The 22,521-nt window shown below is 44.8% G+C and overlaps 1 protein-coding gene across 5 annotated transcripts in view; it reads right to left on the minus strand.

Moving 5' to 3' along the window:
- The window catches only part of LOC126996134 (uncharacterized), a 230,932-nt gene extending 209,977 nt beyond the window's left edge, over nucleotides 1-20,955 (minus strand). For 2 of the 5 annotated variants that reach the window (XM_050856344.1, XM_050856341.1), the window contains exon 1: nucleotides 20,445-20,953. The gene's annotated coding sequence lies outside the window, so the exon portion shown is untranslated. Of the gene's footprint in view, nucleotides 1-20,444 lie in introns of all 5 variants that reach the window. The other 3 variants (XM_050856343.1, XM_050856345.1, XM_050856342.1) reach the window with 2 other exon arrangements.
- Between the last annotated feature and the right edge of the window lie 1,566 nt (nucleotides 20,956-22,521).

Below are 22,521 nucleotides of genomic sequence, written 5' to 3' on the forward strand. Positions count from 1 at the left end.
AGTGGTGATGGTCCATTTTCTTGTGGTGTGCTGTTCTAATGTGTATGGACGGATGAAAACAAAGAACTAAAAAAAATTGCAGTAGTTGGGTATGTTAAGCAATTAAAGGCTGTTGGGTCTCCTTAAGGCGTTTAAAAAGGTGGTAATGGTTAACGATGTCCCAGTTATAGAAGTGGGCTGGGTGTGATGTACGAGTATTGTGTGGTGTGAATGGACCCAGTTATAGAAGTGGGAAGGTGTGATGTTTTGTGGTGTGAATGGACCCAGTTATAGAAGTGGGAAGGTGTGATGTTTTGTGGTGTGAATGGACCCAGTTATAGAAGTGGGTAGGTGTGATGTTTTGTGGTGTGAATGGACCCAGTTATAGAAGTGGGTAGGTGTGATGTTGTGTGGTGTGAATGGACCCAGTTATAGAAGTGGGTAGGTGTGATGTTTTGTGGTGTGAATGGACCCAGTTATAGAAGTGGGTAGGTGTGATGTTTTGTGGTGTGAATGGACCCAGTTATAGAAGTGGGTAGGTGTGATGTTTTGTGGTGTGAATGGACCCAGTTATAGAAGTGGGTAGGTGTGATGTTTTGTGGTGTGAATGGACCCAGTTATAGAAGTGGGTAGGTGTGATGTTTTGTGGTGTAAATGGACCCAGTTATAGAAGTGGGTAGGTGTGATGTTGTGTGGTGTGAATGGACCCAGTTATAGAAGTGGGTAGGTGTGACGTTTTGTGGTGTGAATGGACCCAGTTATAGAAGTGGGTAGGTGTGATGTATTGTGTGGTGTTAATGGATGTGGTGTGATGTTTGTGTGAGTGTGTGTGTGTGTTGCTAATGTGAACGGATGGAGGGAAATAAATCACTGTAGCAAGATGAAGTAGCTGGCAAGGATAACAAACGAAAAGCTGTTAGTCTGTTTAATGAGTTGGAAAGTGGTGATGGTGTAGCGATGTTTCGGATGTTGCAGAAGTGTGTGTGGTGGAGTGTTGGGCTTTTTTTTTTCTCTGCACTCATTTTGTTGCCCTTGAGCCGTCTCCTTTGCTGTAAAAAAAAAAAAAACATGAGCGTGCGTTTGACTAAGAAATACTATAGATGGCCTCTTGCAAACCACCTATGTACCCATTTTCTTACATAGAGAATAGAAACATAACTCAACAAAGGAATATGTGAACGACTTAAACATGATGAACCAGCTAGTAAAGTCAAGATACGAGAGGTTCTTGGTCTACTTATATAACACGTTAGCCTTTTGCAGACTCCTTACGCTACACTGTACTGAGATTCTTACGTAAGGGAGGTAAAATACATGAATGGATAAGGAGGATATGAAGGTCTCAGAGGCGATGGGGAGGATGATAAGATTAAGGTAGGAAAGGTTGTTGCCACGAACGAATTCTGATGAGGTATGTAGGGATGGAGGCAGCTTAAGGGAGGAATATGTTAAGCCAAGGTTGAAGCCTATACGTGTAAGCTGCAGAAATATTAGGGTTTGGGGCTACCTGGGGATCACGTAGACAGCGGACCCATATATACACAGAGGGCAAGGAAGGGAAGCTATGGGGTTCAGGGAGGAGAAGCGTAAGAAAACTTATCTTTGCTCTTACGGAAAAGGGGGAAAACTGAGGAAATATATATGAAAACAAAGAAAATGAAGGAAAAGAATGCATGAAAAGGAGAAAAGTAAGGAAACTGTTCATCTTTGTTCTTACGGAAAGGGAAAAAACTAAAGAAATATAAATGAAAACAATGAAAATGAAGGAAAATGCACGAAAAGAAAAAAAACAATGAAAATAACAAAACACGGGAGGAGAAAAGTTAGAAAACTTTATCTTTCCTCTTACGGAAAAAGGGAAAAAAAACAGAGACATATATATGAAAACAATGCAAATGAAGGAAAACAATGCAAGAAAAGGGAAAGACAAAGAAAACAACAAAACACGGTAAACCAAATATAGGAAAACAATCAATGAAACAGAAAACAGCAACAAGGCCAAAAGAGGGAAACCAAATAGATACAAAAATGCCATGCCCTTCCCCTCTTAAAAAAAAAAGGTAGAAGTCGAAAGAGGTAAAATATAGGTGAAGGAAAATCTTGAAAGAAGTTTTGGTCCGTGAAGAAACCAAATAAGAGGTACAAAAAGTGTCGTGCCCTTCCCCTCTTAAAAAAAAAAAAAAAAGTAGAGTTCGAAAGAAGCAAAATATAGGTGAAGGAAAGTCTTGAAAGGAGTTTTGGTCCATGAGGGTCACAAGAGGTCAGACATGGTAGGGAATCGCGTGGCATAAGGTTGTGATGGGACTGCATGGGCGGGGGACGTGCGGTGTAAGGTAAGGCTAGGTAAGGGGCCGAGGATGAAATTACAGATGAAGACCAAGGCGAGGAGGAGGAGGAAACGGAGGAAGATGAGGAAGAGAAAGATAAGGAGGAGTAGGAGGAGAAGGGAAAAGCAAAGCGAGGTAAGGGGCAGAGGATAAATTACAGACGAAGAAGACGAGGAGGAGGAGGAAAAGAAGGAGGAAGATGAGGAAGAGAAAGATAAGGAGGAGGAGTAGGAGAAGGGAAAAGCAAGGCGAGGTAAAAGGCAGAGGATAAAATAACAGACGAAGACGAAGGCGAGGAGAAAAAGAAGGAAGAAGATGAGGAAGAGAAAGATAAGAAGGAGGAGGAGGAAGAGGAGGAGGAGGGAAAACAGAAGTAAACAAGAGGTGTGGAATAAAGGGGAGAGCAAAGAGGAAAGGAAAGAAAAAGGTAGACGGGAAAAAGGAGAGAGATGGACTAAGAAAGAGGAGGAGGAGGAAAAGAAGGAGGAAGATGAGGAAGAGAAAAATAAGGAGGAGTAAGGGAAAACAGAAATAAACAAGAGGGGCGGAATAAATGGGAAAGCAGTGAGGGAAGGAAAGAAAAAGGGAGACAGGAAGAAGGGGAGAGACAGACTAAGAAAATAGGGATGGTCTAAAAAGAAGGGGGAAGTAAAAAAAAAAGTAGATAGGTAGATAGATACATAGGTAGTGAGAGAGAACGTGTGTGTGTGTGTGTGTGTGTGTGTGTGTGTGTGTGTGTGTGTGTGTGTGTGTGTGTGTGTGTTGAGCAAGTTGAGTAAAGAAAAATGAAAGGGAGAGGAAGGGAGAGGGAAGGGAGAGAGCGGGGAGGAAGAAGGAGAGGGAGAGGGAGAGAGCGGAGAAGGGAAGAGAGAGGTGGCGTGTAAGTTGGGCTTGCTTTGAACTGGATCAATGGCACGTCCCTCTCTCTAAATTATGTACACGAACACACACACACACACACGCACACACACACACACACACACACACACGAGCAGCCACATTGACCACAACATGCAGCATATCCAAAACACCTTTCACCCATCAATTAAGCAGCAAAACACCTGTCCACACCTTTACAGGATCAGGTCGAATTATATTTTCGGGTTCCAAACTTTCCCCAGGTAAGGGTGAAGGTGCACCTGTCCTCTGGCACACCTGTGATTCATGGGCCAGGTAAAAGAGTGTTGCTGAGTCAGTGGCGCTTATTCTTCTTCACCTGTGTGAGTAATGCGCTTTGGTGATGAAGAAGGAATAGGAGGAGGAGGAGGAGGAGGAGGAGGAGATATAGGAGGAAGAGCATGTCAGGGGGGACGAGAGGAAAGGGAGGAGTGCAAGAGTGAAGTAAGGGACAAAGCAATTAAGGTGAGGGGAAAAATAAGTTAATGGAGATTTGTAGGTAGTAAAGGAAAGATTAGTGGTGGTGTTGGTGGTGGTGGTGGTGAAGGTGTTGGTGGTGGTAGTGGTGAAGGTGGTGGAAAAGGACGCAGTGTATACAATAAAACACTAATAAATAAAACAATACAATAAAAACAAAAAGAAAAATGGTGGTGATGGTGGTGGTGGTGGTAGTGAAGGTGGTGGACAAGGACACAAACAATAAAAAAAAATTAAAAAAAACATCACAAACTTAAACGCCAGAACCAAACCGCATAAATAAATAAAGAGAATAATGTCTAGAAAGTAAAAACGAAGCACGAAGTAAAATAAACAAAATATATATTCCACTTTTTCTCCTTCCTCCTTCCTTCCCTTTCCTCTCACTCATCAATTCATTACTCTCTCTCTCTCTCTCTCTCTCTCTCTCTCTCTCTCTCTCTCTCTCTCTCTCTCTCTCTCTCACCACGCCCACCTGTGCTGCTGAGGAGCTGGAAGAAGGGGAGGAGGAAGAGGAAGAGGAGGAGGAGAAGAAGAATAAGTGGCAGAGGAGGAGGAGGAGGAAAAGTGAAGGGTTAGTAATGAGAGGAGGATATAGAGGAGGAAGCGTTGGAAGGGGTGAGCTAAAAGAGGAGGAGGAGGAGGAGGAAGGAAAGGAGGAGAAGAATGGGGAGGAGGATAAAAGCAGGAAGTAGAGGAAGAGGAAGAGGAGGAGAGATGAAAAATGGGTCTTCCGTTAAAGGTCAGAACGTACACACACACACACACACACACACACACACACACACACACACACACACAAAGAGTAGACCCTCGTGTGTGTGTGTGTGTGTGTGTGTGTGTGTGTGTGTGTATTCTTATTTATTTTTGTATATATGAGAATGTATATTAATAGTAGTAGTAGTTGTAGTAGTAGTAGTAGTAGTAGTAGTAGTAGTAGTAGTAGTAGTAGTAGAAAATGGTGCGTTCGGATTTTTTATTGTGATGGGAAACTAAAAAAAAATATTGGGAGGACGCTGGGAAAGCCTCCTTCACACATTTGTTGCAGGAAACGAGAAATTATGGGAAGCAAGAAATGGTGCTGGAGGAGGAGGAGGAGGAGGAGGAGGAGGAGGAGGAGGAAGAGAAGGAGGAGTAGAAGAGAAAACTAAAGTGAACGAGAGGGGTGGAATAAACAGGAAAGGAGAGAGGGCTGAAAAGAAAAATGAAAAGAGAAAAATTATACATGCGAAGAGGAGTGAGGAGGGAGGAGGGTCAAGGATGAAAAGATTAATGGGAGGAGAAGAGGAAGAGAGGAGGAGGAGGAGGAAGGAGGAAGAAGAAAAAGTGTTGCGAATAGATTATGATAAAAACGAGAGAGAAGACAAGTGGAGATTGAGTGACAGGAAGGAGGAGGAAGAGGAGGAGGAGGAGGAGGAGGAGGAAGACAGTGATGAGAGAGCATGATAAGTATGAGGATTAAGAAGGAATATGGAATAAAACAAAAGAATATAACGAGAGAGAGAAAGAGAGAGAGAGAGAGAGAGAGAGAGAGAGAGAGAGAGAGAGAGAGAGAGAGAGAGAGAGAGAGAGAGAGAGAGAGAGAGAGAGAATGATGAGAAGGAAAGGTGACAAAGAGAATGAAAGGAGCTGAGGAAGGAAGGAAGGAGGAAGGGAGAGAGAGGGAAGGAGGAAGAGGAGGAAGGAGATAAGAGAGAGAGAGAGAGAGAGAGAGAGAGAGAGAGAGAGAGAGAGAGAGAGAGAGAGAGAGAGAGAGAGAGAGAGAGAGAGAGAGAGAGAGAGAGAGAGAGAGAGAGAGAGAGAGAGAGAGAGAGAGAGAGATTATTCAGGATGATGGGGGGGGAGGGGAGAGGGAAAAGGAGATCAGACAAAAAAGAGAAACAAGGAAAAAAAGAGAATAAGATAAGTAAGGAGGAGGAGGAGGAGGAGGAGGAGGATTACGTAGGCCGAGAAGAAGAAGAAGAAGAAGAAGAAGAAGAAGAAGAAGAAGAAGAAGAAGAAGAAGAAGAAGAAGAAGAAGAAGAAGAAGAAGAAGAAGAAGAAGAAGAAGAAGAAGAAGAAGAAGAAGAAGAAGAAGAAGAAGAAGAAGAAGAAAAAAAAAATGAAGAAAATGTAGAAAAAGAAAACAAATAAATGATGAGAGTAAATCGAAGAAAGAAAGAAGGAAGAAAGGAGGAAAAGGGAAAAGAAACGATGGAAAGCAGAGAAGAGAGTAACGAAGGAGGAATAGAAGAAAGAAGAAGAAAAAGGGAGGAGTGGAGGAGAGAAAATAAAAAAGGAGAAAGGGAGGAAGGAGAGGAAGGGTAGCAGAAAAAAAAATATATCCATTGGAGGAGGAAAAGAAAGGGAAGAAAAGGGGGAGGAACAAGGAGAGATGGAAAGCAGGGAAGAAGGGAGCGAAGGAGAGACAGAGGGGAGGAGAGAGGAGGAGTGGAGTAAAGGAGGGAAGGAGGGAGGGAAGAAAGGGAGGGGAGGGGGGGGGCATGGGAGGTTTCTGCAGCTGGTGTGGGTCGATACGTTCTTAGCTTGGTAGGCGCTCTCTCTCTCTCTCTCTCTCAACCACCCTTCCTACCTGTCTGTCTCTCTCCGTTAGTAACGCTCTCTCTCTCTCTTCTTTATACTTTATTTTTCATTTTATTTTCTTCATTTTCCTTTTTTTGTTTCTGAAATTTCGTTTTTTTCTTTACTTTGTTTGTTTTTTCGATTGATTTCTTTTCCTCTTTTTTTCGTAATTTTTTTTTCTAGTTCATATTTTCTTTCATTTATTTTCCCTTTCTATATTACTGAGTTCCGGCAATTCTCTCTCTCTCTCTCTCTCTCTCTCTCGAAAGTTTGCATATCTAAATCTCCGTCACTAACTTCTCTTTCCTCTCCTCACTGCTTACTTATCTATCTCTCCAAATCCCTCTTCATCCTTCTCCCCCTCCCTCACTCCCTTCTCTTCCTCCCTATCTTCCTTTCCTCTGATTTCCTTCTTTCTTCTATACTTTTTTTTCCATCGCTACTTGTCAATCAATGTAAGTACTTTCTTCTGTGCTATTCCCTTCTTCCTTCCTTCCTTCCTTCCTTCCTTTCTTCCTTTCGTTTCCTCTTCCTTCCTTCCTTCCTTCCTTCCTTCCTTCCTTCCTTACTTCCTTCCTTCCTTCCTAATATGGCTTCTATTATCTATCTTCTTCAGACTTTTACTATTTTTTGTTTTGCATTCATATTTATCGTAGTTTTAATTTCACCTCTCTCTCTCTCTCTCTCTCTCTCTCTCTCTCTCTCTCTTCTATCTACGTCATTTCCCTTCCTTTTTGTCTCTCTTTCCTTCTTTCATCTTCGTAACCAACTAATCCAAACTTCTCCCTTAAAAAAATAACAAGAAAATGAGGAAAACGAAACAAAGCAAATAAGAAAAAACACAAGCAACAACTCCATGAAAAAAGAAAAAGAACAACGCAGCGTCTTCGTTACCAACTAACCCAAACGTCTTCCTTAAAAAAAAAATAACAAGAAAACGAGGAAAACAAAAAAAGAAAAAAACGAAACACGACCCGGTTTTAAGCGCATCCACAACGCAACCCGTAAATAATGATCGCAGCGGGACGAGGCCGGGCCGTAATAATTCCCGAAAATCAATCACGCGCGAGCTTTATTGTTTCCTTTTTTTTTCCCTCGCTCTTCCTCGACCTCGTGTAATCCTGTATTGATCTCGTCACTGATTTGGTTTTGTTGCCCAGGATTTGACGGAAGGTGGTTAGCAATAGACAGGAGAGACAGGCGCAGATGAGAAGAGAGACGGGCAAGGAGATAGGGACAGACAGACAGATAGATTGACGTGGTTTTGTTGCCCAGAATTTGACGGAACGCGGTTAGCGATAGACAGGAGAGACAGTCGCAGATGAGAAGAGAGACAGGCACGGAGAAAGGGACAGACAGACAGATAGATTGACTGACAGATAGATAGATAAACAGATATGTTTTCTTTTGTTGGAGTAGCGTATAGCGTGCCTTGTTATTCATGTTTTTGTTGTTGTTGTTGTTGTTTTTTGCAATTAAGCTTTTTCCCTTGCTGTAAAAGAAAAGATAGCTAGATACATACATACATACATACATACATACATACATACATACATTGTGATAGAAGAAACAGGCAACGGAACATTCGTATTGGACTTGGATTAAAACGAGGGAAGGAAAGATAACGATAGAGATAAAGTGAGACAGAGAAAGGCAGACAGACGATAAAGCGGAGATAGACGACAACCAGGGTGATAAAAATAAACAAAGACAGACAGATACGGTGAAAGATGTTGAGATATAAGGAATAGAGAGAGAGAGAGAGGGAGAAATATAGCATAAGATTTTGAAATATAAGGAGAGGAAAAGTAAGTAAAATATGTTAAGTAAATAGAAAACACTGAACAATAAGAGATAGTGTTTAATTTCTTCAGAGTATTAGTAGTAGTAGAGGTGGTCGTAGTAGTAGCAGTAGTAGTAGTAGTAGTAGTAGTAGTAGTAGCAGAGAAGAAGAAGAAGAAGAAAATGAAGAAGAAGAAGAAGAAGAAGAAGAAGAAAAAGAATTAGTTGTTGATATTGTTTTCTTTTGAAGCAGCATATATGTATACTTGTTGTTAGCTGTTAGTGCGCAAAAAAAATGCATAATAAAAACAACAGCAATAACAAAAGCAATTAAATAAAGACAACAACCGCCACAATAGCCAGAGCAACACTAACAACAACAGCAACCGGCTTAATAATAATAATGACAAGCCCTCCTCGACACATTCTCGCGCTCTCCGTCCACACACAAAATGTAGAGCCGGAGTCCGCGGATTCCAGACCCAGCCAGCCGCGACGGTCGGTAAAAAAAGAAAAATACATTAGAGGAACACACTGTAACATTTCACGACGCCAGAATTGCCTGCGTGCGAGAGAGAGAGAGAGAGAGAGAGAGAGAGAGAGAGAGAGAGAGAGAAGAAAAAGAGGACAGGCAAACAAACTGACAAGAAGGCAAACTTAGACAGAGACGAAGAGGAAATGCAAAAGTTTAACACACACACACACACACACACACACACACACACACACACACACACACACACACATGAAAAAGTCGCCCATGGCCTGGGACACGCAATGAATATTAATGTATCAGAGGAATTGAATTAGCATGTAGGACTAGACGACGCGGAGGCGGAGGAGGAGGAGGAGGAGGAGGAGGAGGAGAAGGAAGAGGAGACGTGAATATAGCAGCAAATGGTTAGGAACTATTATATGGAAGTTGGAATTAGGAGGACGAGGAGGAAAAGGAGGAAAAAGAAGTGGATAAAGAAGAGAAGGAGTAGGCGGAGGAAAAATGGAAAGGGGGATGGAGTGCATTAAAAGGCATGAGTGTAGGAGGAAATGCTTAGGAATGAGAAATGGTAGTTTTGGAGTGAGTTATGGGGAGGGACAGGGAGGAATTCAGAGAGAAGAAAGAACAGACCCAGACATTACGGGAGAAAGAATGGCTCAGCGGACAACTTGACAGCAAAAGAAGGAATGCTAGAAGTGAAGATTAGGGAGTAAGGGATATAAAGTGTATTGACAGATAAGCGACTCACTACAAGCTAACCAAAAATGTGTACCCCCAATCTTTTTTTTTTACAGCAAAGGAGCAAAGGGCAATAAAAAGAGTGCAGAGAGAAAACAAAAAGCCCGCTACTCACCACTCCATCATGCTCCAAATATGGTGTTAATATGAAGAAAACGGTGAAACTAGAAATTTATGATGACTATATTTGGGAGAGAAAAAAAATAGAAAAAACAAAAGGACAAATAAGGAGGGGGAGCAGGGGACGAAAGATGAAAAAGATGAAAAATAACGAAAGAAGGAAAGCAGAAAAATATACGAAGAATGTGATAATGGTTGAGAATAAGAGGAATATAATGAGATAGAGATGAATGATGAATAAGTAGAGAGGACGGAAAATAAAGAAGATAAAGAGGAAAGAAGGAAGAAACGAAGAAGGGAAAACAATAGAAGGTACAAAGAATATAAAAATGGTCGAGAAAGAGTAAATATAATAGGAAATGGATGAATAGTGGATAGGTAGAGAGAACGGATATGAAGAGAATGAAGATGTAAAATGGAAGAAAAAAGAAATGGGAATAAAGAAAATGGTACCAGGAACCTAATAATGGTCGAGGAGGAATAATAGAAAAGGACATGGATGAATAATGAATGGTAGAGAGGGAAGAAAACATCGACCATAAATTTGAAAAAAGAAAAACCCGAAAAAAAAAGATAAAGAAAAATGTACCAAGAATGTAATAGTGGTCGAGGTGGCGCAAGGTAGAGGGCAAGGCATGAATTATGAATGGGAGTGAAGAGGAAAATGGGGAAAATAGGGAAAAAGGGGTAAGAGGGATGGGTCTCAAGGGGGGAGCTAACGAGGGGAAAGGGGAAGCTTAATGAGGAAAAATCTGATAATATATGTGTTGATTTTTTTCCTCATTTTCGCCTTTATGATGTTGATTGTTATTTTTTTTTTGTAAGTTGTATTTTAAAAGAGTCGTTTAAAATTCCGTGGAGTTTAATTTTGGCTTCCATTTTTTTTTTTCATCTTTTCTTCCTTCTCTTTCTTTCTTCTCCATTTCTTTTTCCTCCTCTTTCTTCTCCTCCTCTTCCGGATATTTTGTTCTTCACCTCTTCCTCCTCTATTTCTCTCTCCTCCACCTCCTCCTTCTCTATCAATTCGCTCTTCCTCCTCCTCCACCTCCTCCTTCTCTATCAATTCGCTCTTCCTCCTCCTCCTCCTCCTCCCCTTTTTTCTTCATATCTTCCATCTCTGTTCCTCTCTCCTCCTCCTCCTCCTCTATTAATTCGCTCTCCCTCTTCCGCCTCCTTTTTTTCTTCATCTCTTCCTTCTCCATCCCTCCCTCCCTCTTCTATTTTTTGCTCTTCCTCCTCCTCCTCTTCAGCCCTTTTTTCTTCATATCTTCCTTCTCCATTCCTCCTTCCCTCCTCCTCTTCAGTCATTTTGCTCTCCTTCCTCCTCCTCCTCCTCCTTCTCCTCTTCCTCCTCCTCCTCCATTTTTTTTTCATCCTCATTTATATTCATTTTTCCTGAAACTCACTATCCTCTTCAATTTTTCTTCTTTCTTACCCTTTCTTTTTTTTTTCTTTGCTTACTCCACGCTTATTCTCTTCTTTCACATCTTCTCAATCGCTCAACTTTCCTTTTCCTTTCTTTCTCCAACCTTTTCCTCATTTTCTTCACGTGTCGAACTTTCCTTTCCCTCCAATGCTTCTATTCTCCCTTCCACTTTCTCTCCTTTTCTTCTCCCTTTCAGCTCCACTATCCACTTATTCTTTCCCTCCTCCTATGTCCCTTCACCTCATCTTTATTCTTCTTATCACGTGTCTCCCTTTTCTTTACTTTCCTTATCTTCATCTATTTATACTTTCTTCTTTTCCTCCTCCTTCTCTTCCACTCCTATCCACTTCTTCACTTTCTCCTACGCCTCTCCACTCTTTCTTCTTTTCCTCTCGTTTCTACATTTTCTTTCCCTTCTTTATCTTCACCCACTTAATCTTTCTCCTCCTCCTCCTCCTCCTTTCCCTAACCTACTTTCTTCTCCTTTTCCCCTCCACCTTTTCTTTCTTCTTATACCCACATTTCTACCTCTAATTTTCCTTCCTCAGTTTCCTCCACTTAAACTTTCCTTTCTCCTCCTTTCTCCTCCTCCTCCTTTCTTATACCTTTCCACTTTTTCTCCTCCTCCTCCTTTGCCTCCTTTCCTCACCCTTTCCCTCCGCCTCAGGACACATGGAGGCATCACAGGGAGGAAAGGAGAGATTTTTCAGGTAGAGAGGGAGGAGGAGAGAGGGAAGGGTACTGACAGGGCGTGGGTTGAATATTCTCTCTCTCTCTCTCTTTTCTTCCAGTATTTATTTCTCGCAAAGTCATTTTTCTTCTTCCCTCCCTCATTACTTTGTCTTCCTTCCTCCGTTCCCTCCCTCCTCCTCCCTCTCCTCCTTCATCACTCATACCCTTCTCCCTTCCTCCCTCCTTCCTTCCCTCCCTCCCTTCCTCCCCTCCTTCCTTCCCTTCGACACAAATACACTTCAAGTTCGTCTTCGTGTCGTGATAAAAATCCTGGAGGCAATTTTTTTTAGCGTGCGAAGGAAAACGTTAACTTAGGTACCTCCAGTCTTTCTCCAGCACCGAGGGAGGGAGGGAGGGAGGGAAGGAGGGAGGGAGAGAAAAAGAGTGAGGGATGTGTCCATTTCCCTGTTTGATCATGAGCGAACAGTGAGCCTCATTAGTTTCTCTCTCTCTCTCTCTCTCTCTCTCTCATCCATTTTCGTTCAAAGCTTCCTCTGACTTTATTTTTATGTGAGTTCATTTTTTTTTTAGCATTCTCTCTCTCTCTCTCTCTCTCTCTCTCTCTCTCTCTCTCTCTCTCTCTCTCTCTCCAGGTAGCGAGGAACACTTGAAAGACTGTACTCAAGTTTTAATCAATGGTGGACCAATACCTATTGCCCTCCCTCCCTTCTCTCTCTTCCCTCCCTTCTCTCCCTTCCCTCCCGTCTCTCCCTTCCCTTTCTGCTCTCCCTCCCTTCAGTCTCCACTCCTCCGTGACAAGGCTCCACAAGGTACTCTGACCCACATACAGCCTGCAACAAAGGGCCTTTTTCCTTCGTCACATGTTTCAACGGCCGTCATTTTCCCCCTCTCCTTCACCCACGCTCTTCACCTCTCCCTCCTCCTCCTTTTTCTCCTTTCCTCCTTCTCCTGTACTCGTTTCTCCTCCTACCAGTACATCTTCACCTACTTTCTCCTTGCTTCTTCTCCTCCTCCTCCTCCTCCTCCTCCTCCTCCTCCTCCTCCTCCTCCTCCTCCTCCTCTCTTCCGGCATTACTAGGTACAATTCCACTTCCTTCGTCCTCCCTTCCCTTTCCTCTTTCCTTCTCTTCCTCATTCCTTCCCTTACTTGTTCTCTAACATTTTCCTTACCTCAAATCCATTCCTACCCTTTACCTTTTCCTCATCCTTCCCTGCCCTTCCCTTCCCTTTCCTTCCCTTCCCTTTCGTTCCCTTTCATTCCCTTTCCCTTCCCTTCCCTTTCGTTCCCTTCCCTTCCCTTCCCTTCCCTTTCGTTCCCTTCCCTTCCCTTCCCCTCCCCTCCCTTCCCTTCCCTTCCCTTGCTGCTGTATATCGCTCCCCTGCCCCATGAATCAGGTAAAGGAGATCCAATTCATCACACCACAGGTAAGAAGGATGGGATGGATTTCCACTACCTGTGCCACAAACAAGTCCCACACACACACAGGTAACAATGAGCCAGGTAGAGGAAGGTGGCACAAGGCAGAAGGTATAATTGCCACGCTTTCCATCACGGCACCAGAGGCTGTCGCTAGTATTGCATTGATTACAGGTAAGGCTACACAGGTATATATATAATCACAGGGGTATTAGGTGTTGGAATATCAATCACTTATATGTAAATTTTCCTCGGCTGTGTATGTTTTTATGTAGGTATGTATATTCACAAGTCTTTCTTTGCACTGTTTGAATATGTTGAAATTGTAAAGCGTGGCTGTATATATATTCAAGTCTATTTGCCATGCAGTACACACACACACACACACACAAGGACCTTATTTTCAAAGCATTTTTTACCTGCATATTTTAACGAGCAACTTCAAACACACACACACACACACACACACACACACACACACACACACACACACACACACACATTCCACACTCACCCTAATAAATCAATGTTAAAACGTGTGTCGCCATTATGAGCTGCACTAACCCTTTGTAACAACACACCATTATGTCACACCTCAAGCCACATCCCAGGTCACATTCCTAGCCACACCGAACACACGCCGTAAGTCACACCTCTGGCACCCCTTTCCTACGCACCTACGGGCAACACACCTTTATGAGACTAGCCACACCCCTCGCCACACCTCCGCGCCACACCTTACGCCACACCTTGCCATACCTAACACACCTGGCTCTCTTGCATTACCTTACCTAGCCACACCTACGAGCAATACTCCTTTTTTAAGAGTAGCCACACCCCACACCACACCTTCGGGCCACACCTTACCTACGATACACAGTCATACCTAACACACTGAAATATACTGTCCTGGAATCCCTTACGTTTCCTTGCCTAGCCACACCTATAAGTAGCACACCTTTACGGACCATCCACACCATACCATACATCCGAGCCATACCTGACCACACCTCACCAAAGTTAATATTCTTCAATGCACTTTTCTGCCATCTTTACCTACCATATTCTCTCCAAAGCCACATTAACGAGCACCACACCTTTATGCCTAGCCACACCCAGCGCCACAGGTCCAAGCCATACCTCACGCAACACCTGACCACACCTCGCCACACTGGTTACACTCTGTCACACACTCTTATGTCCACTCTATCCCTACCTTACCTAGCCAGACCTACGAGAAACACACCTATTGCCACCATATCTTCAAGCCACATCTCGCCACACTGACCACATCCCTTCTCACACTCCTGTCAACCCATGCAGCACTTTCTCACCTATTCCAAGTCACACCTACGAGCACTGCAACTTTACGAGCCTAGCCACACCCCGCGCCACACCTTGCCCTACTCTTCCCCACCTGTTTAACACCTGGATTATTAGTTACTCTCGTCTAATACACCTTTCCTAACATTCTCTCTCTCTCTCTCTCTCTCTCTCTCTCTCATAGGCTTGGATAATACCTGTTATTCTCACGTATCCTGTTCTACCTTTGCCACGACTCATAAAACCCTGGAGTACTGTAATTTATCTTGCCTCATGAATCACCTCCCTTCGCTTTTTCTCACCCTCATTTTCCACCTCGTCCTGCTATCGCCTTTTCCCCCTCTTCACCCTCTTTGTCACATCACTCAAAAATGTTTATTCCTATTTTCCCCCAAGCCTTTGATCTGTTCTATTTTTCATGTTCTCTTTCTCTCCCTTCTTCCCGTTCTCATCCTCTTCATCACATCACCCAAAAACATCCATCCACTCCTATCTCTTCAAGCCTTATGATCTCTCCCATTTTTTATCTCCTTTCTTTCCCCTCTTCCCATTTCTACTCAATCTTCCACACTCATCACCCCATCTTCATATCTCTTCCTACCCTCACATATCCATGCTTTCACTCCTCATCTCTCTTCCATTCTCTTCCTCCTCCTACTTCAACCATCTTCATATCTCTTCCTACACTCTTATATCCCTGCTTTCACTCCTCATCTCTCTTCCATCTTCTTCCTCCTCTTCTTCATCCATCTTCATATCACATCGTTCCTTCTCATATTCCTGCTTTCACTCCTCATCTCTCTTCCATTCTCTTCCTCCTTCCTCCTTCTGCTTCAACCATCTTCATATCTCTTCCTACCCTCATATATCCCTCCTTTCACTCCTCATCTCTCTTCCATTCTTTTCCTCCATCCTCCTTCTGCTTCAACAACCCTCAACTATCTCCATTTTTCTTCCTCCTCTCTTCTTTTCTCTCCTGTTCTTTTTCGTTCCTCTTCTTTCACCTCCTACCTCAAACTTCCTTCTCACATTACCGAGTCCTCTTTTTTCCTATCTTTCTACCTTTCCCTTTCACTAACTTTCCTTCTAGTCATTTTTTATCTTCCCCTCTTTCTCTTCCTCTTCCCTTTCCTCTCCTCATTACAAACATTCCTATTCTCCCATTTTCCCTTTTATCATCCTTTTCCTCCTACTTGCTCTTCATCATTCCTCCCTTTCCTTCAGTTTCCTCTTATTCTTTTACCCAAAATCCCTATTCTCCCTTACTCTTACCCTTTTCCCTCTTTTCCTAATTAACTCTTTCCTAGCTCCTTCTTATCTTACCCCTTTCATATCTTCCTTTTCCTTTTCATTCTCTTTCTCAACATACTTATGCTAACCAATAATTTCCCTCTTCTCTTAATTAACTCTTTCCTAATTCCTTCTTCTTTTACCCTTTCCCATCTTCGAAGCTTTTCCTCTTCATTCTCTTTCTCAACATATTTGTGCTACTCAATATTACCCTTCGTCTCTCCCTCTCATCACTCATTTCCTCATATAACTTCTTCTTCTTTCTATCCTTTCTCTTTCTTAATATACCTTTGCTCTATACCTTAACAGTCCTCTTTTCCTATCCCAATTCCATTCTACCTTTTACCTGCTTATCTCTCACTGCTTTCCGTTTTCCCCTCCTACTTTCTCTAACACAATCCTTCCACCCGTTTTCTGTTCACCGTTCTCTCTTTCCCTAATCTTTACTCTCCTAGTTTCTCTCTCCCTATCTCCCATTACTTGTTCATCGTTCCTTTCCCTAATCTTTACTCTCCTACTTTCTCTCCCTATCTCCCTTCGCCTGACAGCCGTGATTTCCCGAACCCCGCCTCTCCTTCCCTACACAACGCTCCATGTAAAGTAGATTGATTATAACTTCTTCACAGGTAAATCTATTTTCCACATAAGGGAAGCGAGGCGGGTAGGCAGGTAGAGGAGGAGGGAGGAAGGAGAGAAAGAGGAAGGAAGGGGGAGAGAGAGAGAGGAGGAGGGAGGGTAAGGCTAAAGTGGTAGGTAGCAAGGAAGGAAGGAAAGATGAAATTAGAACGGAGGGAAGGAGGAAGGAGAGGAAAAACGGAGAAAAGATGAAATTAGAATTGAGGGAGAGCGGGAAGGGATGGGAAATGAGGAAGATATGAGGGAAAAATTGCGGTAGGGGAGAAGGAAGGAAGGAAGGAAGGAAGGAGGAAAGAAAATTGCTGAGGAGGAAGAAGCATGATCGGCAAAACCAATAGAGAGAGAGAGAGAGAGAGAGAGAGAGAGAGAGAGAGAGAGAGAGAGAGAGAGAGAGAGAGAGAGAGAGAAAGGTTAAGCTACAAATGATGAGGAAACGAGAAGAGAGACAGAGCACTGAAGAATGGAGGAAAGGAAGGAGGGAAGGAAGGGAAGAAGGAGGATGAGGAGGAGGAGGGAAGAAGGAGGTAAAGAGAGGAAATATGATGTAAGATGAAATTCCTTCCTTTAATGTTACCTCAAATTACCTTACCTCCCTCCCTCCCTCCCTCCCTTCCTCCTCTCCTCTCATCTTCCTCGCTCTCTCTCCCACCCTCCACCCTTCTCAAATCTCGCTGTTACTTCCTCCCTTCCTCCCTCTCTCACTTCCTTCCTTCCTACATCCCTTCCTTCCTTCCTTCCTTCTTAAATCTTTCTCCCTTCGTTTCAAAGGAAGAATTAAACTTTGAAGATGTTTATTCTCTCTCTCTCTCTCTCTCTCTCTCTCTCTCTCTCTCTCTCTCTCTCTCTCTCTCTCTCTCATGCAGAAGGTATTTAAGCCACAGTAAATCCGACTTCTGGTGAATATACATTGACATACACAGCCGAGGACTCATGAATATACAGACTAAATTATCAACTTTCTCACCTGAGCTTAATTCGGGCGTGGGCTGCATCTGCCCACGCCCGCGCCCACCCACACGCAGGCGCAAGGAGTCGGGAGTTCATCCTTCCCCACGTGAACGGGTCAACAGGTAAACGGGAAAACAGATAACGTCACAGTTTTGCTTGTTTTGCTACCGTCACAGTTTTCACCATCACCACAACCACCACCATAACCACCACCACTACTACTACTACCACCACCACTACTACTACGTCGACCACCGCCGCCACCACTAAGAAGATACAGTATTCAAGTTGTGGACGCGTTGCTCAGAATCCTCGAATTTCCATCATTTTTAAGAAGCATTTGTGTGTGAGTTAGAGAGATGGAGGGAAAGTTATGGATTTACATTTTCAAATCGACAAGTTAAAAAGAATAAATTGTAATGTCGCCCGTGTGTGTGTGTGTGTGTGTGTGTGTGTGGGTGGGTGTGGGTGTGGGTGTAATGGAGGAGAGCTTGCAAATGTGAATGCATAAAAAAGAAAATTAATAATACAAATGTGATAATGTGAGCTAATGCAGGAGTGAAATATTAAATCTCTCTCTCTCTCTCTCTCAGATGAAGATAATAAAGAGAGAGAGAGAGAGAGAGAGAGAGAGAGAGAGAGAGAGAGAGAGAGAGAGAGAGAATAATAAGCAATCCAAAGAATGAACAGGGAAAGCAGAAGTAATAGGATAGAACGCAAGAAAGCATGAAAGGAAGAAAGAGAGAGGAAGGGAAAGGGAAGAGGATAAGAGGAGGAGGAGAAGGAGGAGGAGGAGGAGGAAGAGGAGGAGGAGAGATGGGGAAGGGAATTCGAGATGCATGAGAGAGGAGGATGTCAAGGGGAGGAGGTCAAAGAGGCGTGGGGAGGAGGAGGAGGAGGAGGAGGAGAAGGAGGAGGAGGAGGAGGAGGAGGAGGAGGAAGAGGAGGAGGAGGAGGAGGAGGAGACCACGGACCCACCTGATCAATATAAGACCCCTTCCCCTCCCTTCCCCCCTCCGGCACGAGAGAGAGAGAGAGAGAGAGAGAGAGAGAGAGAGAGAGAGAGATCCTCCTGACCCCTCACTCACTCACTACCTCAAATGAAAATATCTAAAGTCAGTCATGTACCACCTAAATACATGCCTCTCTCTCTCTCTCTCTCTCTCTCTCTCAAGGATGAAAGAAGAGGAACAATTAACGTGTGAGACGAAGAGAATAAAAGAACAATGAGATAGAAAAAGAAAAGAAGGAGAGAAATTAAGAAAAAGAAAAGTGTGGAGAAAAAAAGGGAGGGAAGGAAAGTGCAACAAGGGCAGCATAAGAGAACCTAGAAAAGAGAAAAGGAAGAGGAAACTTGAATACGAAAGCCGGAAATGGAGGAAGAAAGAAGAAAGTGGGAAGAGTAGGAAGAAAAATGAGAAGAAGAAAGTTAAAAAGTTCGGTAGGAAAAAAAGATTACTGAGGAGGAGGCTAACAAGAGAGAGAGAGAGAGAGAGAGAGAGAGAGAGAGAGAGAGATATGAATAGTGTGAGAAAGTTAGCACCTCCTTCCATCTCTCTCTCTCTCTCTCTCTCTCTCTCTCCATGCAAATCAGTGTCCCTTTACTCCTTATCTCCTCCAACCTCAAGTATCTTTTATCTCCTCTTTTCTCCTCCTATTTACCTCCTTTTCACTCATGTTTGCTCTCTCTCTCTCTCTCTCTCTCTCTCTCTCTCTCTCTCTCTCTCTCTCTCTCTCTCCTAATGCAAGGAAAGGAAAGTAAGAAAATACATTGAGAGAAGTTATGTAAGTCGCCTCCTCCTCCTCCTCTCTCTCTCTCTCTCTCTCTCTCTCTCTCTCTCTCTCTCTCGCATCCGGCACTCACAATATTTGCATTCCAGAGTACAATTTTCTTCACATTTATTCTCTCGTGTAGGAGGAAAACTGGGAAGCTCTTCTGAGGAGGAGGAGGAGGAGGAGGAGGAGGAAGAGTGGGGACATGAGGAGGGTTGAGATGGATATTTGATCATGTCAGAGTTGGTGACAGAGGTGATGTAAGGTCAAACAGAGAGAGTAGGCGTGGAGGTGAGTGGAGGAGGTGGTGGTGGTGGTGGTGGTGAAAGGGGGGGGTAAGATCTCACAACCCCTCAGAGTAATAGATATGGCAACACTGCACATAGTAACGTTTTGTTGTAAGTGTTGGCAACAGTGTGTGTGTGTGTGTGTGTGTGTGTGTGTGTGTGTGTGTGTGTGTGTGTGTGTGTGTTGATGGAGTACTTATTACGGAAGGTGGAAGTAGTGGTGGAGGGTGGTGGAGGGTGGTGGTGGTGGTGGTTGTGGCGGGAGGGAGTGGTGTTATTAAGGATTAATGAATATGTTGTCTCGCTGATGATGGCGGGAGTGAAGGTGGTGGTGGTGGTGGTAATGAAGGTGGTGGTGAAGGTGGTGGTGAAAGTGGTAGTGAAGGTGGTGGTGAAGGTGGTGGTGAAGATGGTGGTGAAGATGGTGGTTGCTCTAGTTCATGTGATGATGGTAGTAATAGTGAAGGTGGATGTAACAGTGGTAGTCGAATAGTAGTAGTAGTAGTAGTAGTAGTAGTAGTAGTAGTGGTGGTGGTGGTGGTGGTGGTGGTGTTAGTAGCAATTGTTGTAGAAGTGGTAGCAGCAACAGTCGTTCTATCTGTCATCGGGGTCGTAGCACAGCGTAACGGCAGCTTTAAGATTTGCGTTAAGTAAAAAGTACATGATGGGAGTGGCGGCGTAGACTGAAATAGTGAGCGGGGGTGATGGCGGCGGCGGCATCAGCGGCGGTGGTGGTGGTGACGGTGGTGGTGACGGTGGCGGCGGCGGCGGCGGTGTAGGGGTGACGGTAGCGGAAACAGCAGGAGCAGGACCAGTAACAGTAGGAGCGGCGGCGTGGTTTGGGGTCCCGAACACTATGGTTGCGCAACACAAAATCATTAAACAATCCGTCACTGGGAGTCGCGTCGCGGCGGCTCCTGGACAGTTCCACGCACACAACCGCCAACGACGCCGTCTCCAGCAACACCACGAGCCAGGCGCCGCATAGACAGGCTTTCCAGGCTCGGCAAATCGGCTTAACGAGCAACAAACGCCGGAAAGGAAGGCACACACGTCTTTATGCAAGGAGACGAAGGGATAATGTCCTTTACACATCGCTTCGTCGTTTCAACTCCCGGCCGCGCTAGCACATCACAACACATCCAGCCAGGCGTGTGGGCGACATTAAGAGTCTCGCATCGCCACGCCGTGCACATAAGCCCCCCGTGCACACACAAACAAGGCACGGTCGTGTTTGAAAGGCGCGAGGGCCCCCCAGAACGCCCCAGCCTACCCCTTGAAGGAGATAGCGAGGAAGGCCAGTCCCCGGAGCAGGCAGCAGGTCGCGCGACACACACGCACACCAGTCCACGGGCAGCGTGCGCCACCGACTAGCGAGTTTAGCACCGACAGGCCACCAGGAGTCACCCCCGTCACCTCCCGCCTCCAACACTCTCTTCCCACCCCCCGACGCCACCCACTCCCCCCCCGTCCCCCCTTCACGAAAAATTCCGGTACCAGTCCCCGCCCCTTTACTCTCCTACTTCAGGCTGTTCTATACCCACGCCCAATATTCATCTCCCTGACGCCCTCTCGTCCAGACGCCACCTGCCCCACGCCCATGACCCAGAGGAGGGCTGGGGACATGCCCTGGACACGTCCCCGTCAGAGGGCCGAGGAGCTGGAGTTGGTGGTGTGTGGCAACCAAGCACGCCGGTCGAAGTAGACTCTCGTTTTCTGTTGAGCGACTGGTGGGCCACACTTCTACTGTGCGTGTGTGTGTGTGTGTGTGTGTGTGTGTGTATTATGTTCCGTGCATATACGTGTGCGTCTGTATCATAAAAGTCTGTGTGTGTGTGTGTGTGTGTGTGTTAGAGAGAGAGAGAGAGAGAGAGAGAGAGAGAGAGAGAGAGAGAGAGAGAGAGAGAGAGAGAGAGAGAGAGAGAGAGAGAGAGAGAGAGAGAGAGAGAGTGTGTCTGTGCAAATTTTCACCGAGTCATATAAACATTTACAGAAGGCAAGAAGATTACGAAAACCAACGAAGGAGGAAGAGCAAAAAGGAAGCTAAGGAGAGAGAGAGAGAGAGAGAGAGAGAGAGAGAGAGAGAGAGAGAGAGAGAGAGAGAGAGAGAGAGAGAGAGAGAGAGAGAGAGAGAAAGGAGAGAGGGAGGGGCGGAGTCGGCGCAGCCCCTCCCCTTTCACCCTTCCTCTCCACCCCTGCCCACCAGCCCTGTCCACGCCCCTGGAAGCCCCAACACGCCTGCCCCAGACACGCCCGCTCTTTACACTCCTGTACACACACACACACACACACACACACACACACACAGGGCGGCGGCAGCATCACCCTGGCAACCCTTCCTTCTACCAAACCAGACGCATACACACATACACACGCACGCACACGCAGGCGCAACCCATTCCACACACACACACACACACACACACACACACACACACACACACACACACACACACACACACACACACAGGTGGGCAGAAGACAGGTGTGTCGGGCTCAGGTGTAACGCTCAATCTCATCACCCCTGATTGGAAATTCCAGGTGATCCTCGACTCATCTTAACAAGCCTTCTGGGGCAGGTACACGCCGGCCCAGGTGCGATGCGGAGATGGCAATACAACAACAACAACAACAACAACAATAATAATGATGATAATAATAATAAGTCGTATGGCTGAAATACTTAAGGAAATCAAGGTAAGGTGAAATACAGTCAGGAAAAAAGCCAAATTAAAACAACTCCTTTCTATTACTATTATTTCCTCCTCCTCCTCCTCCTCCTCCTCCTCCTCCGAGCTTCATTCCTCCAACATTGCCCCGCATTCTCAAGTCTTTTCAACATTCTATCCCATGTGTTCCCTTTCTTCTCCCTCCCTCGTCCGCATACCATTTCCTTACTTTCCCTCTTCTCTCGCCACCTCGCCTTTCTTTACTTCTCCACGCTTCCTCCATCTCTCCCCTCCTCCCACACACACACCGAGCACACAACTCTCACCTCCCCTTACACAGCGTGCGTCAAGGTGCGGAGCGTTGAGAATATTTATGGGAAAATATTATAATGTGTTAGGATGAGGTAAGGCGGTGGAGAAGGAGGGGAAGGTTAAACAGACGAACGAAGAGGCGAGAAAGCATAACGATAAATAAAAAGAAAATACAGGTAGGAAATCAAATAAAGAGGGAGGAGGAGGGTGAAGGAAAATGAGGACTAAGGGAAAAAAGGAAACTAAGAAAACAGAGTGAAATGAACTACGAGGAGGGAGAGAGAGGGACGGGAAGGAGGAGAAAGGTAGGCAGGAAAGACGATGGCGTAAAAGTCGGAGATAATGGACGGCTGCTCGTTAGAACATTTC

Source organism: Eriocheir sinensis, chromosome 9 (assembly GCF_024679095.1).
Source record: "Eriocheir sinensis breed Jianghai 21 chromosome 9, ASM2467909v1, whole genome shotgun sequence".
Classification (NCBI taxonomy): Eukaryota; Metazoa; Arthropoda; class Malacostraca; order Decapoda; family Varunidae; genus Eriocheir; species Eriocheir sinensis.